The sequence below is a fragment of the Gopherus evgoodei genome, chromosome 4, assembly GCF_007399415.2.
Source record: "Gopherus evgoodei ecotype Sinaloan lineage chromosome 4, rGopEvg1_v1.p, whole genome shotgun sequence".
Lineage (NCBI taxonomy): Eukaryota > Metazoa > Chordata > Testudines > Testudinidae > Gopherus > Gopherus evgoodei.
In genome coordinates this window covers 19,702,922-19,718,095 of record NC_044325.1, presented here as the reverse complement: position 1 = coordinate 19,718,095, position 15,174 = coordinate 19,702,922, and the positions used below count along the sequence as shown (strand labels likewise).

The window sequence follows — 15,174 nt, the reverse complement described above, 5'->3', positions numbered from 1 at the left end:
CTGATATAAACAACAGAGGATATAGTCCTTGGAAACCGAAATGATGCTTTCACAATGTCTTTCTTAACTAAGGATACATTTGAAATACAGACACATTAGATGGAAATAATGATCATAAGAGGTTATGACGACTTTCCCCCCTTGCTTTAGGGCTAAATTATGCCCCCCGTAACCTCAGATGTGCAGTGGAGCCTCATAGCAGTTGGAATTCCTAGGAGGAATTCTGGCTGACTCAGCAAAATTCCTTCTGGGGTCTCTCAGGAAACTCATGCCAGTGGACAAGTTAGGCCATCCTTGAAACAAAAATTCAACCACTGTGAAAACAAGAATTTGCTATACCATGGAATATAGCTTTTACTGGCACGTACAAATCTCTGAGGGGGAAAGCCCTCCCTTTAATGCAAAGAGCCCCAGTTTAATGCATGTTACGTTGCCCCAAATTCTGTCCTTTAGAATTCTGTATATCTGAACATCAGTTTATCAGAAGGCCGATCAAGCTGCCAGGATAGCTCCTTAACAGAAATAATAATCGACACATCTTTGTGAAAAAAAGTATAAATAAAATATTAATTATCAAGCTTTCAGAAGTAAACAGTAACATTACTCACAGAATCGTCTTCTTCTGCATCAGCCTCAACCTCAGGCTCCCCTGGTCTCAGCTGTATGTCAGAACCTGGAAACAACATATGAGCCATCAGTTTAGGTGCTGCTCCGTCAACTCAGTGTACAAGGCAGTGAGTTTTACAAATACCAAGTTTAGAGAGCAGTATGGTTATGGAAAGTCACAGGATGGGCTGATATAGCCTTCAAATCCAATCTTTATGGCAGGATTTCTCAAATTTCATCCTGCTAGTCTTCCCAAAGGTACAAAAAATAGTCACACCTCCACTGATGCAAACTTTGTAAAGAGAAAAGAGGAAAGAAGTCCCGAACCTGGAAAAATACATTACAAACTGGCAGGAATCTTTTAAATTAATGGAAGGGATTGTGGCCTAATGGCTCAAAACAGGTACTAAGCATCTGAATTCTATTTCAAGCTCTTTAATTGACTTACACACTCAAAGAGACAGGAAAGCATACAGCAGCCAGGTAGCCTGAAATAATAGTTCCTGAAATGTGGGCATTGCCTCATATCGTGGCTGTTAATGCTGAAGCTTAATTATGGCATTTTAAATATCAACGTTAACTATTTTACATCAATCATTTTAGCTGAAGCATCTAGCTGATGTGCTTATCCATAATTGTTTGGTGCATTGAAGGATATTGGGACTGGGAGATAGGAGGTGGGGTTGGTTGCTGGGGTAGGGAACTTGGACTTCCACTTTCCAAGTTGTTCAAGTCACCTCTGCCCTTGTCCTCTCACGGTGAGTGAAAGAGGAAGTCCAGAACTTCCTTACTGCGAACAGATTCAGCTGCCTCGTGGATATGAAATCTGAAACTGCTGCCTACAGCTTCTCAAGGGTTAAAACTCTTTCCACCAAAGCCATCGCCATTCTAATGCAGTTATGCACTGGCAATGCAAAACTCTGCAGTGAATGGAAAATTTGGGGACAGGATAAAATCAGGTGAATTAGCACATGGAATATTATGCTGGCTGCAAAATTTGTTTTTCAAATATGATTCAATAAAACATCAGAGTTTGAATTTACTTGAAGCTGCCAGAGAATTTCCAAAGGGCTGTAAATTCAGCACTGGGATAGATCAGAACTAGGGGGCCTTGCTGTGGAATGTAGGTCTATCTTTGTGCAGAGTGCTTAGGGCCACGATAACCAAAAAGACTCAGCTGATATTGGTCAGTATCAGATAGCCATGGCAGGGATAGCTGAACTTATTTAGACAAAATAAAAAGCAAACTAAACCTTTGTCTCGAGCAACCAAATTTCCTAAAGTTTGAAGGCCTTCCATCCCTTATCCCAGGACACCGGATGGTCAGAAGTGACCAAGGATTTTGAATCCCTGAGTTTTGGGTGCCCAACGGTAACATCTCTAAAAAGCTTAATTTTCAGAGGCTGAGTTGTCGTCACTTCCTGAAAACCAGACCCCCTTTAGGTGCCTTGAGTTAGACACCCAAAAATTGAGATACCCAAAAGCACTAATCACTTTTGAAAATGTAGGCCTAATCAATGATAGTGTGATAGAATTGCACATTCTCTAATGTGCATATTGTTCCACTAATACTCCCTCATAAGCAAATATTCCTTTTCTTCTTGTCCTTTCTAGTCACTCCTCTTACCCCTCCCCCATCAAACTTCTTGCTCTATTTTCTTTTTACTCTGTGTTTTTTATGCCACATTTAGGGCCCATCTTGCAATTGTCAGTCATGTGAGTAGTTCTCATTCACAGATGAGCCTATTAATGTCAAAGAAATTTATGAGCAGTTCAGACAGTGGAAAAGAGACCCACAAGCAGAATGGTCCAACTTACTGACCACTGTGAGTGAAGAATCTCCAGGTCAGATGTCCCATGTACAGTCTGATGAATGATAACTGGGATGTGTGAACAGACAGGTCCTACTTGTGTATGTTTAACCCGCTATATTGTTAATCTTTTCCTACGATTTTTCCAAGTCACTTTTTCTAAGATGACTTTGTTGTTGTTTGTTGCTAGCTCATCTTCATAGGGCTCTGCACTCCGTTCTTTAGTTTTTTCTAATCTGGTTTTTCTTTGCATGTGAAATTATTTAGATAATTTTATTGGTATTAAATAATAATACTCAGAAACAGCAAAACAATCTGATTGAGGATTAAAAGCTTCACTTAAATGAAGAGAACAGAGTTGTTCAAATATATATCTCCAAAACAATTCTGGGCTAAAGTTTTTAAAGAAGGCGGGTATGCAGGTTGGGCTCCTAAGACCCTACGTCATTTATATGGGCCTGATTTTTCAAAGATGCTGAGGCAATATAAATCTCACTAAAGTTAATGGGCATTGCAAAGGTTCGGCGTCTTTGAAAATCAATACAGTTCTGTTTAGAAGTCTAAATGTGTTTAGGAGCCTAAATTTGGACACTGCCATTTGAAAATTTTGGCCTGGGAGGGGTGTAGGGGTATGTGTGTGAGGGAGCTTTTACCCACATGTAATTCAATGAGAATTTTATGTGTGTCATGGCTGTAGGCCTGAGCCCAGAGTGTTTAGTTTTGTTGGTTTTTCTAAAGATGCAGCTGCAGATGCCTAGTTTTATGGCTGTTACCATAAGCCCAAGTCTTTACTATTTTCTTGGACATTTTGTATTATTGTGTTTTCACTGGAAAACAAAAACGCACCCACAAGCACAGGTGGCCAGCAAAGTGACTTAACAAAATATAATTTCAGTCTGTTAGCTCATTTGCTCCTCAGACACATCAAATGCAGCACTTGAAGTCCTGCCATTGCTAGGTTAATTTTAGTGTTCAGTGTGGGCAGTAGGCAATAATGTTGTCATTTGCTACTGGAAGACAGAAAGGAAAAAATTCTCCGTACAGTTTGTAGGGCTGGTTCACCCTGCTTTTCCTCCTGTTTTACCCCGGTATGACATCAGTGATTTCAGTGAAATTACCCCATTATCAAACAGGAGCAATGCAGCAGCGAATCAAGCCCTCCGTTTTCAAAACCAGAATGGCCCTATAAACTGTATCTGATTGGTTTGTTTAGCTGTGCAGAAGGCCACACCTTTTTTTGTCCTGTGCAGTGACTGCGTGCATTTACACTAGAAGTTCTGACTAAGGTACAATAAAACTATACAAAACATGTTAAACCACATGCTTTAAACAAAGGAAACCTATAACTACTATATGTCTTTATCACCTGCTGGTCTAGCCTAATCTCTAAGATTGGGATGTTCAAAAGGCCCAGGGGAGTTAAGCACCTCATTCTTACTGAGTTTCAGTGACAGTTGGGCACTTACCTCCCAACCTTGACTGCTATTTTTAATTCTGATTTTAACTGTCTGTGACTGAATTCTCAGTTCATCTCTTCTACAAGGCAAGCACGGGCCTGTAGGTGGATTGTAGCAGTGACAGAGCAAAGGGAATTTCCTGTATTTTGCCAGGGATGGGTCAGCAGGGTGGAGGAACTTGATACCCACAAGTATTTTTCAAATACCTGACCAACCTACAAATGGTAGATATCACTCATCATTCTGACTCATTCAGGGGTATTGTACAGCTGACAGGCAAAACCCTTACCTAGCTCTGAACATAGAGGTATTTAGAGATTCACCAAAAGATACACCAAAATGCATCCGTGTATTTTAAGGAGCAAATCCGTCCCCAAGAGTAAAAAGACCTCTTTCTTCAGTTTTTGTTAGTGAGGGAGGGAGTACCCTGTGCATCTTTTCCTGAAGTACTGCTAAAATTATTTACTCTTACTTCATGAAAAAATTAGGAAACCCAACCCCATCTCATCCATATAGAAATGACTTGGTTGATGGAAAAAGGAGGTCTGCATAAATATCCTACCTCTCAAGAAACTTTGCACGTCCTGCCACTGAGTGAATATGAATCTGTCCTTGCTGCCCTCTGCCTCCTCATAGGCCAGTTGCCCTCCAAATCAGTTACCCTTGTATTCAGCCTTATTATGCAGCCACCTGGGGCTCATACGCCCCTTCTTGCCACAGTAAAACTAGCCCCAAGTTTTGGCCCAAATTTTTCATATTTCACAAGACACTAAAAGTAAACTTATAAAAATTAGAACTACACTGATTAATTCTGTCTTTAGCTAAGCTTTTTTTTCTGTATATAAATAACTGTGCTAAGAAACTGTGATTCATGTGTTTGTCATTTTCACGCTCTAAATAGCAGTTATGCCAATATTTCATAGGTTTTAATTCTTTTCATGAGTCCTTGACAATCAATGCTTTGTCCAAAATGTTTTCATAAACAAAATGGAATTCATGTCTGTAACCACTTCCAATAGTCACTGGACTGATTTCAGAACAGAGGAATTTTTTTGAAAGTAGGGAGTAGGAGTTATATCGAACAGAACAAGTTCATATCATATGACTCAAAACCACATTCACTTTTTAAAATAAGTTTTTCTGATAATTTCTCTCTAGCGTAGCCAACTCAATTTGCCTGTTTGGGAAAAAAATGCAAAAATTTAAAACCAGGTAACTATTTCAATGTTCAAATCTACAGATATAACAATTTCTAAAAAAGCAACATTTAAGTGTCAAAATAAAGTGTGACAGTATCAGCTAATCTAACAGTCAGGCTTGAATTTGTCATTTCCATTTAATTAAAATCTAGATTTAATTTGGAGACTGGGAAATTAATTTACAATATGTATATATTTTTAAAGAAAATAAGAAAAAATAAGAAAATTCATATAAAATGTCATTAAAAGTATATTTTAAAAACTTGAATGAATTGTGTGTGTACCAGTCAGTATCCTCTCTGTTTTGCTTGCATGTTGTGTCTCTTCTTCCTACCTTGTTCTGTTGTCTTGTCTTTTGGGGGCCTGATCCTGAAAATCTGGGATGCATTAACAGGTGTGTTGTAAACAAGACACGAGAAGTCATTCTTCCGCTTTACTCTGCGCTGGTTAGGCCTCAACTGGAGTATTGTGTCCAGTTCTGGGCGCCGCATTTCAAGAAAGATGTGGAGAAATTGGAGAGGGTCCAGAGAAGAGCAACAAGAATGATTAAAGGTCTTGAGAACATGACCTATGAAGGAAGGCTGAAGGAATTGGGTTTGTTTAGTTTGGAAAAGAGAAGACTGAGAGGGGACATGATGGCAGTTTTCAGGTATCTAAAAGGGTGTCACAAGGAGGAGAGAGAAAACTTGTTCACCGTAGCCTCCAATGATAGAACAAGAAGCAATGGGCTTAAACTGCAGCAAGGGAGATTTAGGTTGGACATTAGGAAAAAGTTCCTAACTGTCAGGGTAGTTAAACACTGGAATAAATTGCCTAGGGAAGTTGTGGAATCTCCATCTCTGGAGATATTTAAGAGTAGGTTAGATAAATGTCTATTAGGGATGGTCTAGACAGTATTTGGTCCTGCCATGAGGGCAGGGGACTGGACTCGATGACCTCTCGAGGTCCCTTCCAGTCCTAGAGTCTGTGAGTCTGTGTGAGTCTGTAATTTTGCTCATTTAAGCAGTTCCAATTTTGTCTACTCACAGGGTTCAAGTTACACATGTGCATAAATGTTTGTACAGTCAGCTTCTTGGGCTTTGTCTTCACTGACAAAAGGGTGTTTTTACCACAAGATAATGAATCTGTGAGCGTTATCTCACTGTAAAATCCTAATGGAGACAAGGCATCTGTAATTTTTATGATGAGGTAGGTAGGTGACGTCAACACTATACTCCCTGTGTGTGGCTGACTTCACCTAGTTTAAGAGTGCCTTGTCACCACTATGTTTTACAGCATTGTAGCTAATGCATGATAATTATGCCATGGTAAATATGTACTTTTGTTGAGCAGTGAAGACGTAGCCTGTGGCTACTCATGGTAAAAACCCGCTGTAACATGAGTTAAAACTTCAAAGCTTTTGTCTTCACTAGGATTTTAATATGGGTTGATTAACACGGGTTAGTTTAACATGGGGTAAAAATTCACCTTTTTCCTAGTGTAGCCTTAGCTCGAATCATGCTAACACTCAAGCCTTGTCTTCACCAGGAAAAAAAGTGTGTTCTTGCCATGTGTTCCCTAGCATGTGGCAACTAACCCAAGTAAAGACAAGCCTGTTGTAGTTTTAATGCACATTAGGAGATAAATGCTACGCTCCCCCCTCGTGTTTACCTCAACCTGTTAACATGCGTGAAAATGAAAAACTGCTGTCTTCACTGTGATTTTTTTACACGTTAGGTAACACATGCTAAGAAAACTCCTTTTTTCATGATGTGGATGCAGTCTTACACATGGGATTAACTTTGAGTTCAGCTGAAGTCCTCATGTGCATTGTGTTTGCAGAATGCAGTCATAAATTGCAATCCCTTTAGGGAAAGGACTGTGTTTTCCTACACTGCCTGTTGTACAGGGCCCAACACATTTTGAGCATATAATAACATAATAATGAAAATAATAGTAGTTAGCAGATTTTTGAGCCTGGGCTGGATTTTCAGAGCAATTTTGCAAATCATGTACAATATAAATAAATGTCAAGTGACGTCACTGGATCTACTCACATGCTTAAATGTATGCATGCAGTGTAGTTGTAGCCATGTTGGTTCCAGGATATTAAAGAGAAAAGGTGGGTGAGGTAATAGCTTTTATTGGATCAACTTCTCTTACCTCCCCCACCTTTTCTCTCATGTTTAAATATAAGCACTTGTGTAAGCCTTTGCAGGACTGGAGCCATAAGATGTATTTACCCTCAGCTGGTGTAAATCAGCACACATAAATAAATTCACAGTATAAGGAGGATGTGATGGGGTGTCCATTCCACACAGGACTGGAAGGGGTTAAGGTGGCTAGGTAGGCCCAATTAACTTCCCAGGTTGCACCAGGAGAAAGAGCCAGGGAGCAGGAATTGATTAATCAGATGCAAGGCTCCACTGAACAGGAACAGGAGGGGCCTGTATAAAGGTAGCTGGCAACAGAAAGGTGCTGCAGGGAAGGAGTCTGCCGTCACTCCCTGGGAGAAGGGAGGTGTGTCTGGGGCTAAGGCAAGTAGCCTGGGTTACTCCCTGGGTGGGGAGAGTTTGGACTGGCAAATCCAGAGAAGGGGGAACGCCAGAGAGGTAAGCAGGGCTTAGGGGAAAGAGCAGCAAGGTATGAGGTGGGTCAAACCATAGCTGCTAATGAGAGAGCACCTGGGCCAGGCCCCTGAGTAGAGGGTGGGTCCAGGTCCCCTTATCAGCAGCTGATGAAGAGGCACCAACAGGGCAGTGAGCAGAAAGACTGCCTGAGCCCATTTGCCAAGAAGGACTCTGATGCCCAAGAAGTGGGGAACACATGCTGACCCAGCTGAAGAGCTGAACCATGAGGAGGAGGCTGCAGTTCCTGGAGTGAGAGAGGTCTGCAGGGAGAGAGGATGCTGGGAGAGATACCACTAGGGTGCACTGCCTGCCCAGAGCTAATCCCCAGAAGGCCAGCAGGAGGCGCCACTAGTGGTGAATGGACCCTGTGACAGAGGACCTACGTAAATAGCATCTTGGAAGGTTTTAAACAAGCCCTTATACCAATAAGCCATTCCAAGATGTGCATTAGTAGTGAGCAAGCACCTCACATGCATTTAGCTCCATGCTGTTAGTCACTCCAGATGTGTGCCTGTCCATCCGGTGGTGGGACGTTGCAGGCGGCGCCAGGCCGGGCCTGCATGCTGACAGCCAGCCAGGCCCACGTCAGCAACGTCAACGTCATCAGCTGGAACCGCCACGAGCCCTTCCTCCTCAGTGGGGGGGGACGACAGGGCCCTGCGCATCTGGGACCTGCGCCTCTTCGAGACAGGCAGGAGCGTGGCGACCTTCAAGCAGCACGTGGCGCCCGTCACCTCGGTGGAGTGGCACCCCATGGATGGGGGGGGTGTTCGCAGCCACTGGTGCAGATGACTAGGTGACCCAGTGGGACCTGGCAGTGGAGCGGGACCAGGAGGGAGAGGGGGAGAGTGAGGATGACCTGGCCCTGGCCTCCATTCCCTCCCCAGCTGCACTTCGAGCACCAGGAGGAGACCGACATCAAGGAGCTGCACTGGCACCCGCAGTGCCCGGGGGTCCTGATCACCACCGCCCTGTCCGGCTTCACCATCTTCCGCACCATCAGTGTCTGATGGGGCAGAGCCTGGTGGGGGGAGGCTCCCCCTTGCAGCTGGACTATTCCAGCTGTCTGCTGCTTCCATTGCTCAGAATGGAGAGAAAGCTGGCGGGGGGGAGTTGGTCTGCTCCATATAGTGGCTGCTACCATTGCACAGGCAAGAAGGGGACCCCAAGGTGAGCAGCCTCAACACAAACGTTCCCCCTCCTTGCTCCATGCAGGTGGACCATTCCAGTTAGTGGCTGCTACCATTGCATGAAATGGGGTGGGGAGACAATGTGCTTCCACATATGGTGTTATCCACCCACCCCTTACAGATGGACTATTCCAACTGCTACCATTGGTCAGAATTTGGGGGTTGGTGTTTGGACCTGGACCCTTTCATTCTGCATGGGGGGCATGCCTCCAGAAAATGCACTGTTCTGCAGCTTGTTTTGGGGAGCTACCATCTAATGTGGATATGGGGGGATCATTTCAAGCTAATTTCCCCCTCAGTTGTACATGGTTTGATCTGAATTTGGTTGCTACTACTTGGGATGGGGGGTCACCACCCCCATTCTATTGTGAGAGGTGGATTGCCCTGGAGGCTACCAATTCTGCATGGGTGGGGGGAAGAGTTGCTTCCCTCCAAATATATTTTGGGTGCTGCCACCATGCGCTGATGGGGGTGGAGAGCTAGCTCCCAGGGAGCGCACAAATCCCTGGGGTTGGGGGGATGGGAGACAGGCCCCCAAATGCAGAGAGGGGACAGGGAAAAACTTGCATCCATTGCCCCGGGAGGGGGTCACAACTAGGCCCCTCCCACTTTAACCCCAGATTGGGGGAGGGGGTCCACTATCTCCCCCCCGCACCCCCATGGATGCCTCTAGGCAGGGAGGGGGCCCTGCCTGCAAAGGGGGGGAGCGGGTTAGTACATACTATCTATTTTCTGGCAAGTTCAGTTTTAATTAAAAAAAGTTCATAGCCTTAAAAAAAAATAAAAAAACTCACACACTTGAGTGGCTGATTGCTGTCAGAGAACAACTCTGTAATTTTATCAATTTTTATTTGAAAACCCTTTTTCAAAATACAGTATTGTGGCAATCAGTGCAATGTAGTCCTTCACTCTTAGGAGTAGCGTCTATTAAAAGCACAAGCAAGAACATTTAAATGTTTCTAACACCTTTTCTCCATTATTTTCAGTATGTGAGCTATTTGTTATTTTTTCTCAACCCGTTTTCTCTTTCTTTAAAGTGTCTTTCCTATGTGAACTCTTCCTTTTTCCTTCTAGCCCTCAGAAGCCCAGCTGTGCTTGCAGCTGCAGTTTGTGGCCCAACAACCCCTTTCAATTCACTTTCTCTGACAAATGCTAAATTTAGGATATGAAACAGTTCGTAGGTTAGCTCCTAATTCAGGAAAACACTTGAGCCCATGCTGAACTTTAAGCATGTGCTTGAGTTTCATTATTGTCAATGGGATTTAAACACATGCATAAGAGTCGTTCTTGGATAGGCAGGTTGTCTTGAATCTGGGCTTTTGGTTTGTACAATAGCAAGAGGGTTAACAGTAGCTGAAAGAGCCACACTTGGTGGCATTGCATTTTGTGGTGGTGGTGATGATAAGGGCAGTTCAAACTTGCTACTGTTCCTCTTTCGGCCCTTCACCAGCCCCTTCACTGCATCTTTTCACCCATTCCTTAAGCATTGCCATCCACTGCCCTTGTTACCTTTATTCCCCATTAACCTTCCCCATTAACTTAATGGGCTTGGAGACTGTTTGTGTCTCAATGGTGAGATCCTCGCAGAATTGCCCTTTGGGGAGTTGGTGAATAACTGAGACATCCTCCAAAAGGTTCATGTGGCCAATCACAACAGAGCTTTGGACAGGCAGTCAACCACCAGCCTCTACTAAACTAGTGAATTCTTGGGTTTGGTCTCCCTAAAGTTCTCATAATTGGAAGTTTCCTACATTGGAACTTTTAATTTAATTAAAAAGCATCACAAACAAACCAAACCAATGTTAAAACGATGAAACAGACCAACCCCATCATCTCTCCTACTTGCCATTTTCTGAGCAAAAGCATGAATCTGCAGTATTTAAATTACTCTCTGCTCTTTGGCTTCCTTTTCTGCACTTTCCAAAATCTACTGTAATAAAGATGCATGAATCAATAAGCAAAACCACTTTCTTTTTCCTAATTGCATCATGTGGCTGGGCTAGTCAGCATTTGCCAGTCCATCTGCTAAATGTGCTGTGCAAATGGTATGTGCAGCATAAAAATAGTTATTGTACTCTTTGTAATCAGCTCCCTAAAATATTCCAATATTCCTCCTGATTTTCGCTAGAGCTGCCTTCTTCTTTTTTTTTTGCTCAAGTTACAAATGGAAATGACGACCCATTGCTACACTAACGAGTAAAAAAGCCAACACTTTCATAAGCTTCAAGATCTATTGTTATAAAAGAAACCCCTTGTAGATTCGCTTAATGAAACTGCAGTCTTGAAGGGCTGTGACATGACTGATTAGTGCACCTGATTCAAGTGATGCTAAAACATCTTAGCTGTGATTCAGCTCAGAGGGATTTTTTATTTAAAGGACAATGTTGTTTGAACACAGGAACACGAACAATAAAATCCACAGGGTGACTCAGTGCCTGCTTGTTAGTTTTTCTTCTTCCCCGTGGGATATTTTGCTTGAAAGAGAAACTGGGAAAACTTCCTGCTTACCACAGGCGTCCTTTCCATTTTCATTAGTGGTGCTGGTGGTTATGCACTGCTTTGAGCCTATGACATTCCAGTATGAACTTCCCCAAAGTTCTAGGCTGTTTGGATACACATTTGGGTTGGGGGTGTCTTGGTTGATCAGTTCCCCCTCCTGAGGCAGTCAGCAATCTCAGCTGTTAGGGAAACATCTTTCTAGTTTCACTTGCTGAAGGTAAAATGTATTTGTGGGGGGGAAAAAAACAATAAATGGGTTTTCCTGATAAAACTACAATGAGCTCTAAGGCCCATATGCTTGCCTGGCTTTCATGTGGTACATATTTGCCTGAAACTGAATTCCCACAGGTTAATCGAATGCTGTAATATGCATCTCTAGGAAAGGTCGGGAAATGTCTGCCAAGAACTGTGAGACTCATTTTTGGCAGAGATTTCCTAGAACATGCCATGTAGTCTATGACTGGAGAACAGTATCTTTTTTTAAAAAGGCGGGGGTAGGAAAAGTGATTATTAACGACCTTCAGAGAAAAGAGGAGACCAGAAGCAGGGTCGGGGGCAGGGCTGGAGCAGAGCAGGGGGCACAGTGGGGCTAGATGGTGCTCCCTTCTCAGCCTCCGTGGGGGCTGGCCCAGGCCCTGCCACGCCCCCAGGCATTCCTCCATGCCGCAGTTTGGGGACCAGTGGATTGGACTGACCCCTGCAGCATCTTTTATTATTATTAATTATTTATTTATTACCAATTCACCTAGGACACCCAGTCAGGACCCCTTTGTGCTAGGTGCTTTTAACAGAGCAAAAAGACAGTTCCTATCCCAAAGAACGTAAAGCTTATAAAACATTTTCTTTGGGCTTAACCAACTATCAGTGAAAGATGAGGGATAGAAACATGGAAGTCAAAATAGGATGGATATTCACACTGTGCTAAGTACAGGATCTAATGAACCACAGGTGGAAAGGGAGGTAGATGATTTTATTAATGATTGTGTTTTAATTAAATGCCCTCTTCACAGATAAAATCTCCAGAAAACGCATATTGCCATGAAAAGAACCATCATTTGCAATGGGAAGCAGGAATTTAACAAGCTCACTCAGGAACGAGCTGTTTCCTGGCACAGTGGCACATCTATCCTGTACTTTGGAAGATGAACTTAACAGACTTAGAGGACATTTTGGAGCTTGAGAAATAACATTCTCAGGCTGGGCTATACACAGGCTTTCTCAGTGTCATATTTTAAACAAGCACAGTATGCTAGTGGGTTTTTTTTCCAACCCCTTTTTTTCTTTATTGTCAAAATGAAGTTTCCCAGGTCCTGGGTTAATGTGTTTCATCAAACTATCTCTAGAACATCCATTCCTCATCACTTGGCTGAGGAACACTGCAGCATGATTACACTTTCTCTTCTGCTCTCTATAGGAAATGCAGTTTGGTGGGGCTCACAAAAATTCTTGTGTTTGCCAGGATGAAATCTCTGTTATTAATAGAACATTTTCAGGCTAACACCCAAAACTAAAATTGTTTTCCAGAGGTAATGTAGCTTTTGGCAACAAGTCCTTCAGCAAAAGTTTATTAAGGGAATATCTCCACATTTGCAAGACCCTCAGCAGGATATAACCAACGAGTGAGGGGTGATATCCCAAGAGACATAAAAACCACCCAGTAATAGTAAGTCTTTAAATATATCCCTTCTGGTTCTTCCCCTTCGCCATTGGTTTGAATACAGCTGGGAGTGGCAGGAGGGAGAAGTATACTCTTATGGCAAAGGCCCTGGACTGAGATTCAAGAAACCTTATCCTGGGTCAATCTACCCAATGTTTTTTGTGTTTTTAATGGCCATGTCTCATTAATGCTAGGCCTTGTTCTGATTTCTGCTTTGTCCTGAAGGGGTAGGAATAATTTCCCTGGGATAAATGGGCTCCTGTGCTCTAGTGTTTTTTTGGTTTGGACATACAGGAATTTTCTAAGACATTACTCAGTCTTGTTATGTGATAGGATTAGGGTGACCAGCTGTCCCAATTTTATAGGGACAGTCCTAATATTTGGGGCTTTTTCTTATATAGGTGCCTCTTACCCTCCACAATCTGTCCTGATTTTGCATACTTGCTATCTCGCCACCCTAGATAGGATGGGATGTTGATATGTGTCTTCCTTTCTGTATGAATTCACTTGGTGTTTTATAGTATGCCATAGTTATAGTGATGACCATAAGGATGTCAGGATGATCTTCTAATGAGTCAAGTTACCATCAGTTATGGTAATTCTTTTTAAAATTATGACGCTCCCATTCTCACACCTTCACTGCCAGCATGAAAGCACTTTTATATTTGTTTCAAGTTTCAAATCATATGTCACATCTTATGACTGGTCCAAAATTCATTGCCAAAATTTGTAAGGCCAGAAATGGGTTATAGCCTTGCCTCCCAAACAAGGTATATAGTGAAAATATTCAGAATCAGTCTCACTGCAGGTGATACTCAAGAGCCAGCTCTTGTGAGGGAAAACCTGGGAGATGGCTCATTTCTTACAGGAAATCAAGCCTGTGTCAACTAGAACAATATAAAATTAACATCACACATTAAATGGATTAAATATTGGCTAACTGATGGGTCTCAAAATGTAACTGTAAATGGAGAATTGTCATTGAGCAGGTCTGTTTCCAGTAGAGGTCCTGCAGGAATCGGTTCTTGGTGCTACTCTATTTAAGATCTTTATAAATGACTTAGAAGAAAATATAAAATCATCACTGATAAAGTTTGCAGATGACACAAAAATTGGGGAAGTGGTAAATAATGAAAAGGACAGGTCTCTGATTAAAAGCAATCTAGACTGCTTAATAAACTAGGTGCAAGCAAACACTATGCATTTTAATACAGCTAAATATGAATGTATACATCTGGGAACAAAGAATGTAGCCCAGGCTTACAGGATGGGGGACTCTATTCTGGGAAACAGTAACTCTGCAAAAGATTTGGAAGTCATAGTAGATAATCAGTTGAACATGAGCTCCCAGTGTGGCCAAAAGAGCTAATACAATTTTGGGATCCATAAACATGGGATCTCAAGTAGCACTGAAGAATGTGTTTTACTGCTGGAATTGGCACTGGTGTGCTCGCTGCTGGAATGCTGTGTCCAGTTCTGGTACCCATAATTCAAGAAAAATGTTGTTAAATTGGAGAGGGTTTAGAGAAGAGCCATGCGAATTATTGAAGGATTAGAAAACCTGCCTTTAGTAAGACACTCAAGGAGCTCAATCTAGTTAGTTTAACAAAGAGACAGTTACGGGGTGACTTGATTACAGTCTGTAAGTACCTATGTGGGGAACAAATATTTGATAAAGGGCTCTTCAATCTTGCAGAGTAAAGGTATAACAAGATCCACTAGCTGGAAGTTGAAGCTAGACAAATTCAGACTGGAAATAAGGCATAAATTTTAATGGTGAGAGCAATTAATCATTGGAACAATTTACGAAGGGTTGCGATGGATTCTCCAACACTGACGATTCTTAAATCAAGATGTGGCAGTTTTTCTAAAAAATCTGCTCTAGGAATTATTTTGGGGAAGTTTTATGGCCTGTGCTATACAGGAGGCCAGACTAGATGATCACAACCATCCTTCTGGCCTTGGAATCTACGTCTCTGATGGGGTATCCACCCCCACACAAGGCAGAGTAGGTTAGGTAAAGTTAATTAACTTGATTGGCTGCAACAGAGAGAGAGCCAGGGATTGAAAAACTGATAGAAGATGAAGCTCAGCTGAGCAGGTGAAGGCTGGGCTGGTATAAAGCCAAAAGTTGGCAGCAGAAAGG

General features: G+C 42.5%; 1 protein-coding gene across 1 annotated transcript in view; it reads right to left on the bottom strand.

Moving 5' to 3' along the window:
- Positions 1–15,174, bottom strand: part of LOC115650021 (protein AHNAK2-like) — a 74,248-nt gene that overhangs the window by 33,797 nt on the left and 25,277 nt on the right. Inside the window, exon 2 of the mRNA XM_030559352.1 lies at positions 609–673. The gene's annotated coding sequence lies outside the window, so the exon portion shown is untranslated. The remainder of the gene's footprint in view (positions 1–608; positions 674–15,174) is intronic.